Below are 9,960 nucleotides of genomic sequence, written 5' to 3'. Positions count from 1 at the left end.
TTTCCTTTTTGTTTCAATTTTGCATTCTAATTGTCCATAATTATCAATGAATCTTGATAGCATGTTTGATCGATAGCATACTAAATTCAATGGTATAATTCTTCAATTTCTTCAGCCCTAGCTTTAGTGGGTGGTCCATATATTTGAATCATAGTTATATTGATTGGACTTGCCTAAAGGAAGAGAGACACAAGTACACTAGAGACAACATTGTACTTCAAGATTGATCTTGAAATGTCCTTTTTGACAATGAATGCAATGCCCTTCCTCGTGTGTTATTCCCAGCAAAGTAAATAATACGTTTCCCTTGATTCAAAATGACCAATACCAGTCCATTTTAGTTCATTATCACTAGGGTAGAGATCATTATGCATTCTATTTCATTTGTGAAGATTTCAAATTTTCCTGGAGTCACACTTCACACATTCCAACAGCTGGTCATTAGCACATCTTTGTGGCTGTTTTTCTTACCTTGAGTACTGCCCCATCATCAAATGAGGATTCCAAAGACTCCACTCCCATAGGTCATACTCCATTCCTGCTAACATGGTCAACTGCAGTCCAAGAAAGCCATTCCTCCGCAGTCACACTTCCAATACCCTTGGGCCCAAGGGGCCATCCTCTGGCACAATCTCCAACAATGGTAGACTTCCATTCATTAGGCTCTCAATACTGGAAAATGTTTAGAACCTATACATAAAGTTTTCAGAAGCCCCTTACTTAAAAGTGCGAAGCCAAGTCCTTCTTTGTTATCCTGTCAGAATCTGGAAGCTCTACTGAAACCTGTTCCTTTAGATGACCCCGATGGCATTTGAAATACCAGTGACCTAGATTCCAATATCGCAGCCACACACAAGCCACCGCAGGAAAACAAGCTGACAGGGATCTTAAGGAAGTTCACTTGCTTTCTTTATGATCGTAATTATTCTTAGTTCCTGGTGAGTCGAGTCAGACTTATGACAACCACATCTGTGCAAAGTAAAACTGGCTCATAGAATTTTCAAAGCTGTCATCTTTTGGTGCCAGATCTCCAAGTCTACCTCTTCAGGTGCCCATGAGTGACTGGTAAACCACCAACTTTTATGCTAGCGACTGGGCATATAATCATCTGTACCTGGCAAGTAATCAACTTCCCTTAATAATATTTACTTACCAAGATTATAATTTTAGACTTGATTGATAGGTATTTAAAGAGTAGTATCCAGAACTTAATACAGAAAAAATGTGGTACATTTTTGCAGATTAGAAGAGCCAGAGTTAAACTAAATCCTCCAGTTTAAGTTGGCATTAACTGTGTGTGTCTTTAAGGATGGAAGCATATTTTTTCAATGATTGGGCTATTTTCTTATATTAGCATTCTTGATCTCTACAGCCAATTGTTTATAATAAAATTGTTCTCAGACATAAACAGATATTTTCTTATTGTACTTGCTATACTTAAGAAAGCCTAACATTACATATGAAATGATCAGAATATCTAAAATCTAACTCAAGATGAAATAAACTGGACAGTCTTGAAACTTTGGTCTTTCTATGTATATAACTCTGGTAGCATCCTGAGCTAGAGATTGAGCTGTTAACCACATGGTCAGTGGTTCAAACTCACAAGTCACTTCACTAGAGAAAGATGACTCTGCATGTTTTTCAAAACATTTCAAATCTTGGAATCCCTATTGAGTCACAATGAGTCCGAATGGACTCTATGACGGTGAATTTTGCAGAGTTTATATATTTAGTGCTTATAATGCTCTGGACATATTCTAAGTACTTCATATGTTTCAACTTATCCAATACTTTCTGAAATATATAGTACAATTGTTTGCATTTTATAGACTTGGAAGTCAATGGCCAGAAAAGGAAATCAGATGGCTCATGATTTTGAGGCCAGTTAGGTAAAAGGTGAATTTCAAATCCAGGAACTGCGAGCAAATACTGTGAGCCTTAGAATCAACAACAGAATTACCACTTACATTCTTCAGCTAAAAATAACAACAACAGCAATAAAACCCAAAATATTCCATTGAAAGTCTTTAAAATCAATATGCTGGCTTTTTAACCTGCAATTTTCTGGAAAATGCTTGCTATTGCATAAAAGTCTTAAATGCCTCCAAAAAGGTAATTACTATGTCTCTCTTCTGTCAGTAACTGAAACCTCTGGTTTTAAAGCATGTTTTATACCAAATACACTGCTTATACGATAATAAATTTACAAACACTACTACAGCAAATTTTGAGCAAAAAAGAATAATAAGACATGGAAGGGTTTTAAAAGTAACATCTCAGGGGCTCATGGCCTCCCAGAAAAAAGATTAACTTTGGTCACAGCTTGTAAAGTAAATCATGGCACCTTCATTCTGTTGTAGTCAGAGAGCAATGGAAGCGGAAGTGACTTCACAACTTCCAGGCTTTGTTTTCAAGGGGAAAAGCACAGTCCTGTCTTTATTTTATTTATTCTTAGGTCAGACTCAATTATCTAGAAAAGCAAAACCAGTAGCACTCAAATCTGTGTGAAAAAAAAATTCATATCCAGAAGGTGCCTTAACCCAGTCCAATTGAAGTCAATGGGACCCAGGCAACACACAGCCCTCTTTTGATGCACAGTGCTGCAGGCAGATGAAGCAGGAGTAGAAGCAGCAAGATCTCAGGCTGGTGTGTACAGAGTCATATGGATCCCAGTTTTAAGGGAATGCAGCAGGGCACCAACAGCTCAGAGCTTGTGTCAGTCCTGGAGGCAAACATATAATTCTAGCAGGCAGAGAATGTGAAGGGCAAGAGGTAGATAAGTTTTCACTCCTTTATCCAGAAGACCAATCCCTCAAGGATTTATCATCAGGATGCTACCTGATTTTGAAGCTGAATCCCACCCTTATCTCTATGTAAGTGTCATCAAGTTGGCATAAAATCTACCCCCACGCACACTTCTATACAACTAAAAGAGTACACACTGAGTGCTGTTTGCATTAGCCTGTGTAGATCAGAACAACTATGGATTGCCTTGAGAAGAATTGCAAACCCAGAACATTACATTGTGCTCATGGACAACCTGTCCACATATCGAGAGGTGGTTGTGCAAACAGAGCAAAGTAATGCTACATGGCTTAAAATAAAGAAATATGTGTGTCAGGTTTGGTATCCTCACACCATAATTATTCAATCTATATGCTGAGCAAATAATAGGGGAAGATGGATTGTATGGAAAGAATGGGGCATCAGGATTGGAGGAAGGCTTTTTAGCAACCTTTGGATGCAGATGATGCAACTTGCTTGCTGAAAGTGAGGAGGATTCAAAATACTTGGTCATAAAGATCAAAGATCAAACCTTCTGCATGGAGTATAAAACAGTATAATGAAACAAAAATCCTCAAATGAACCAACAGGTAACATTATGGTAAAGGGAGTCAAGATTGAGGTTGTCAAAGAGTTCACCTTGCTTGGATCCACAATCAGTGTTCATGGAAGTAGCAGTAAACGTAAAACAAAAACAAATTATGAAAGTATGTGTTATGCTACACAAGACCTCTATAAAATGTTGAAAAACAAGGATATTCCTTTGGGAACTAAGGTTTGACTGACCTTAATCATGGTATTTTCAATTGCCTCATTTACATGTGAAATCAAACAGTCAATAAGGAAGAGTGAAGATGAATCAATACATTTTAATTGTGGTGCTGGAAAATAATACTGAAATTATCATGGATTGCAAAAGGAACAAATACATCTATCTTGAAAGAAGTACAGTTAAAATTCTCCTTAAAAGTAAGGGTGTTAAGAATTTATCTCACATACTTTGGACATATTTTCAGCAGTGACCTGTCTCTGGAGAAGAACATTACTTGGTAAAGTAGAGGAACAGTGACAAATAGGAGGAGCCTCAGCAAGATAGATGGACACAGTATCTGCAACAGTATGCTCAAACATAAGAATAACCTGGCATCCGGTGATGCTCATCTTCCTGACATGATCACTGAAGAAAAATGGGTGCATAAGCAAATGTGGTGAAGAAAGCTGATGGTGCCTGGCTATCAAAAGATATATTATCTGGGGTCTTAAAGGCTTGAAGACAAACAAGCACACCAGCTTCTATGCCCATGAGGTGAGGCCCTAATAAAGTAATTTTAAAATAGCAGAAGAATTGTGAGGATGGACTTGGCAGGGTATCCTGCTGTCATACATAGGGCTGTTGGGTCAGCACCCATGTGACTCATGGCACCTCACAAGAACAGTCTGTTAGATGAGGAGCTCCGGTGGCATTGTGGGCTATGTGTTGAGGTGCTAACTACAAACTCACAAAGCAATCTGAGGGATAAAGGCCATCTGCTCTCAGGACTATTTAAAACCTCCGAAAACATCCAAAGGGTCCAGATGAGTGAAAATTCTTCCCTAATAGAGCTGCATCATTTCATTTAAGGTATCAGTGACACAAATCGCTTACGCTCGATGATCATCAAAATATTGGGAGTTCTAATCAGCCAAGAAAACTCAATGGAGCAAGTCTGTACTGCAACATATGGGGCCAGCAGGCAATTAGGTTAAGTCAAGGGCAATGAGGTTTTCCTCACTGATAGTCAGGATTCTCTTCTGAAATTTTGCTATTGTTCCAATCCGAGACATCTGTGCTGAAATAGCCAATTCTGGCTTCAAGTTACTCATTACTAGTCACAGCAAGTCCTTTATCATTGTTTGAATTCTGTAAGTACTGAGATATTATAAATGGATTTTTATGAAAAATGTTATTTCCTTTTAATAATCACTGTTGAATGTTAGCTACTTCCTTCACTTTTTAATGAAAGTGACTCCGATATCGAAGTTCTCATTTTTCTCAAACTTGAGCAGAGAGCTGGTGCCTGTGTTTCTGACTGTAATCAGCATCCTCAGCTACTGAGTGATGGGAGAGGTACTTTAAATCTCTTTGATGAAAGTAACCATTTTCTGCTTGGTTTGAAGCTTAAAATGGGCCCCCTATTGTGCAGCAACAAAAGCACCCTTGTACATCTTCCACAACATTGTTAAATCTCCTTCCAGAAGCAGAAGTTCAGAGAACTGCATGGCAAATATTGTACTAATATCTCAGTACTGGCTTAATTTAAGGAGTGCATTTTTAAATGAAATGTGCTTGCCATACAAAACCAATGAAAAAAATTAATAGAGTTAGACTAAACGTTTTATTTGTAATTTTTTCCTGTTACTGTTGCCACTAAGTGGATTCTGACTTAGTGACCCCACGTGGACAGGGTGGAACGCTGTGACATCTGGAGTCGCTAAGATTAAGGCCTTTCAAAAGCAGAGCTGCATGTCTTTCTTCCAAGGTGATTTTGGATGATTTCAAACTGCCCACCTGTTTGCCAGCGGTTCAGACTTTAAGGGTACCACTTTTTTCTGTAATATTTGTGTTTTTATAAATATATATTATTAAATACTTTAAAATAATCTGTTAATTATATTTTAAAACCAAGATGTAAGAAATATATATACAAAACAAACAAATCTAAACACTTTATACAACCATCCAAAAGGGAGTGTCTGAGAAGAGAAATAATTAACTAGTTGACTAATGTGGTAGTTACATAATCTGATGTCAATTTGGGACTTGAGAGGTTTAAGAGGGAATGGGGTAGTCTACTCTGTCAATCAGATCATAGCCAAGGTGGCCTCTGTGTGGGCATGGCCTTCTCTTGAGAATTCTGGGAAATCATGCTTTTGCTCTTTGGAGCCGGGAGAGCCTCTTTCTCACTGCTCACTCCTTGGGAGGAGTGCTACTGAAAGGACACATGGCGCTATGTTGAAAGACACCAAGCCCTAGGCTGGAGGAGCCATGTGGAGACCCATGCCAGCACTGAGATGCTTCTAATGCCACTGGATCCACAAGACTGCAGCAAATGGCCTGTGATCTTCCTGCATTCAGTGTCATTGCATGCCTTTGTGAGTCTCAAGAGGACTTTATGGATTGCTATCGCAAATATGGGCTAATATCAGATTTATGGACTTGATCTGGACTGGGCTGGGATGCTTTCTCAATACTCAATTGCTCTTGTGTATAAAGCTCTTTTTTTTTTTCTTTCAGAAATTTATTAGGGACTCACACAACTCTTATCACAATCCATACATACATCAATTGTGTAAAGCACATCTGTACATTCTTTGCCCTCATAATTTTCAAAGCATTTGCTCTCCACTTAAGCTCTTTGTATCATGTCCTCTTTGTTTCCCTCCCTCCCCATTCCCCCCTCCCTCATGAACGCTTGATAATTTATAAATTATTTTGTCATACTTGTCCTGTCCGACATCTCCCTTCACCCCCTTTTCTGATGTCCATCCCCCCAGGGAGGAGGTTACATGTGGATACTTGTAATCGGTTCCCCCTTTCCAACCCACTCATCCTCTACTCTCCCAGTATCGCCCCTCACACCCCTGGTCCTGAAGGTATCATCCGCCCTGGATTCCCTGTGCCTCCAGCTCCCATGTGCACCAGTGTACAATCTCTGCCCTATCCAGTCCTGCAAGGTAGAATTAGGATCATGGTAGTTGGGGAGGAGGGGGGTGTGAAGCATTATTTAGGAACTGGAAGAACACTTTATTCTTCATTGGTGCTACATCACACCCTGACTGACTCATCTCCTCCCCTAGACCCCTCTGTGAGGGGATCTACAGTGGCCGACAAATGGGCTTTGAGTCTCCACTCTGCACTTCCCCCTTCATTCCCTCTGGTAAGATTTTTTTTTGATGATGATGATGCCTTATACCTGATCCCTTTGACACCTTGTGATCGCACAGGCTGGTGTGCTTCTTCCCTGTGGGTTTTGTTGCTTCTGAGCTAGATGGCCACTTGTTTACCATCAAGCCTTTAAGACCCCAGCCACTATCTCTTTGATAGCCAGGCACCATCAACTTTCTTGCCATATATGCTTATCCACCTGTTTGTCCTCAACGATCATACCATGGAGGTGTGCACCCAATGATATGATTTTTTGTTCTTTGATCCCTGATAACTGATCCCTTCGGAACCACGTGATCACACAGGCTGGTGTGTTCTTCCATGTGGGCTTTGTTGCTTCTGAGCTAGATGGTTGCTTGCTCATCTTCAAGCCTTTAAGACCCCAGCCACTATCTCTTTTGATAGCCGGGCACCATCAGCTTTCTTCATCACATTTGCTTGTTCACCTGCTTTGTCTACTGCCGTTTGTGTGGGGAGGGTGAGCATCATAGAATGGCAATTTAATAGATGAAAACATGCATTGAGGGAGCACTTAAGGAGAGGCCCAAGGTCTTTCTGCCACCTTAATACTAAACCTATAAATGCAGGCACATAGATCTATTTCCCCATTCATATATATATATATATATATATATGTACATACATACATATATATGCATATGTACATATCTCTGTCTAGACCTCTATAAATGCCCTTTTCCTCCTAGCTCTTTCCTCAATCTCCCTTGACTTTCCTCCTGCCTTACTACAGTATTCCGTCCCCACCTGGGTTTCAGCTATACCTCTTCTTTACCTTACCCTTGATCATTCCCTACCAGGCCTGCCACACCTGCCTCACCACCAATTTGGATCACTTGTTGTTCCCTTGTCCCTGGATTTGTTAACACTACTTCCTTACCCCCCCCCTACCTCCCACCTCCCCCTATCCCATGTCCCCCTGGAACTGTTGGTCCCGTTGTTTTTCCTCTAGATAGCTCATCCAGCCTATCTTATTTAGACAGACCTGCGGAGATAATAACATGCACAAAAACAAGACAGAGCAAAACAAAACAACAGTATACAACAAAACAACAACAAACCACTGACAAAGAACAAAACATAACAAGAAAGAAAAATAAAGCTCTTTCTTATGCACCTATGAGTGTGTCTACGAATTTGTTTCTCTTGTCTACCCGGACTAACACAACTAATAACAAGTAACTGAATCCCACAGGACAAAGGGTTAAACAAAAGGAGCTACACAGCTTGTATAAAAACTATATAATAAAGAATGAACATTACATGTATTTCATACATAGATGTTATTTATTTTAGATAATTATATTTTTTCTAGAAACTCAATCTTAGGCAGAAAATTCTCTAATAGAACTACTGTTATTTAAGCAAATAGCTTTATAGACTGAGTTGAGATAGAACTTTGATGAGCTTAGAAACCATCAGGAGAGGAAGTGTTAGGCTCTAGCTCAGAAGATCTGAAACTTTAGATGTGTCTATAATCTGAAAGATGTGTTACAACTCACATTGCTGTGCTGCATCCCTCAGGCGTTCTGATTTTATAGATCTGGGATGTGGTGTGAAATTGTTCATTTCTAACAAATTCCCAGGTTCTGGTAATGCTTCTGTTTGGAAGACCATTTTTTGAAAACTCCTGCAAATTGTTTTAAAGAGAAAAGTTCATTTAAATACTTACCTGGCAGGGGAGATACCATGATCACGAAGGTGGTTTTCCCAGGGCGAGGCTCACCCATTGCATTCCGCATGTGCTGACCCCTGCAATTTCCACAAATGTGGAAACTCGACTGCGTAATTTGTGGGACTGCGTTCGCGCTCTCCCACAATTAAAAAACAACAACAACAACAAACAAACAAAGGAAGAAAAGTTCAGTTAAGGAAATCATCAGAACTCCAGCAGTATTATGTTGACATGTGCTGGGATGCAGTGGCTGAGGTCAGAAACTAGGAGGAAGAATAGCTGCAGAAACAACTCATTAGACAATATTGCAAAAATTCTCATGGTTTGGGTTATTGAACTAATCAGGGATTCAAAAGCCACAAAGAGTATGTTGTACTAACTTAGAGAGGCTGAGCTAGACACTCCACTGCACTGCCTTTGTTAGATGCCACTTGGGATGCTTGCTTTGGGATACAGCCACCAAGCCGTGAGGAAGTTCAAGGAGTTTCTCAGAGGATATTAACTGTTTATCAATCACTGAGTAAACTATTTTAGACATGGATTCTCTTGTTTGATTTGAGTTGCAGCTACTATTGTGACTAAAAAAGAAAATAAAAACTTGCTGATGTTGTTGATTTATTACATAACAGTAGATAACTCCAACAGCCAGAAAATCCATTACATCATATTGCACTAGGTTTTTAAAAGATTTAGTAGTAATATATATATTGAAATGTTTTATTCTTAGTTCGGCAAATTTTACATATAAGATCATCATTTTTATTCAATAATTTATCAAACTTTCTAATTATTTGTCCTTTTCCCATCTTTTGTTTTTCTATATCCCTACGTTGCATATTATCTCCCCATCAAGTAAGTTAATATTTGCCTACACTGTAGGCTACATCTTCTCCCTTTCCTCTTTACTTTCCTGCCACAGAGAACTGTTAAAGTTCATTGCTTTGTGTGTGAAAACATTCTCTTGTCTTTTCCTTTTTTAATAACAACAATGGGCTCATGCAATTATTGTCCTTTTGTTATTGCTGAATTTCATTCAGCATATTGTCCTTTAACATTGTCCATGGGACCAAGTTTTTCACGGTGTCCTCATTATATTAAATGTTGCATAATAGTCCATTGTATGTGCCGAATTGTCTTTATCTACCCTTCCAAGGATGGGCATTTAGATTGTCTATATCTCCTTGCTGTGATGACTAGTATGGGGATGGAAGTGAGTGTGCATCTGTCTAGAAAACGTGGCTCTAGTTTATCAGAGAAGGATGCATGGAAGGAAGGAGCCAGAGCAACAATTCGTTAAACATTAAGAAATATGAACACATGTTTCACAGATCAGCATCAACTTAATTTGCACCACAGGATGAAGTGGACAAAATATTCAAATATTTTTCTCATAATATTTCCCTATATTTAAAAAATCACATTGAGAGTAGCTAGCCATAGAAAATTACGAAGCAAAAACTCACTGAAATAATTATTCTGCAATAATGACTTAGCATTTGCATTATTTCCTTTTCAGTGGGGGTCAAAGTGAATAAAAGAAACAATCTTTATTTTC

General features: G+C 39.1%; 1 pseudogene; it reads left to right on the top strand.

Moving 5' to 3' along the window:
* The first annotated feature begins 8,394 nt into the window (after positions 1-8,394).
* LOC142443818 (U1 spliceosomal RNA) lies at positions 8,395-8,549 on the top strand (annotated as a pseudogene).
* Positions 8,550-9,960: the final 1,411 nt, after the last annotated feature.

This window comes from Tenrec ecaudatus, chromosome 3 (genome assembly GCF_050624435.1).
Source record: "Tenrec ecaudatus isolate mTenEca1 chromosome 3, mTenEca1.hap1, whole genome shotgun sequence".
Taxonomy (NCBI): domain Eukaryota; kingdom Metazoa; phylum Chordata; class Mammalia; order Afrosoricida; family Tenrecidae; genus Tenrec; species Tenrec ecaudatus.
This window is presented reverse-complemented; position numbering and strand designations above follow the sequence as displayed.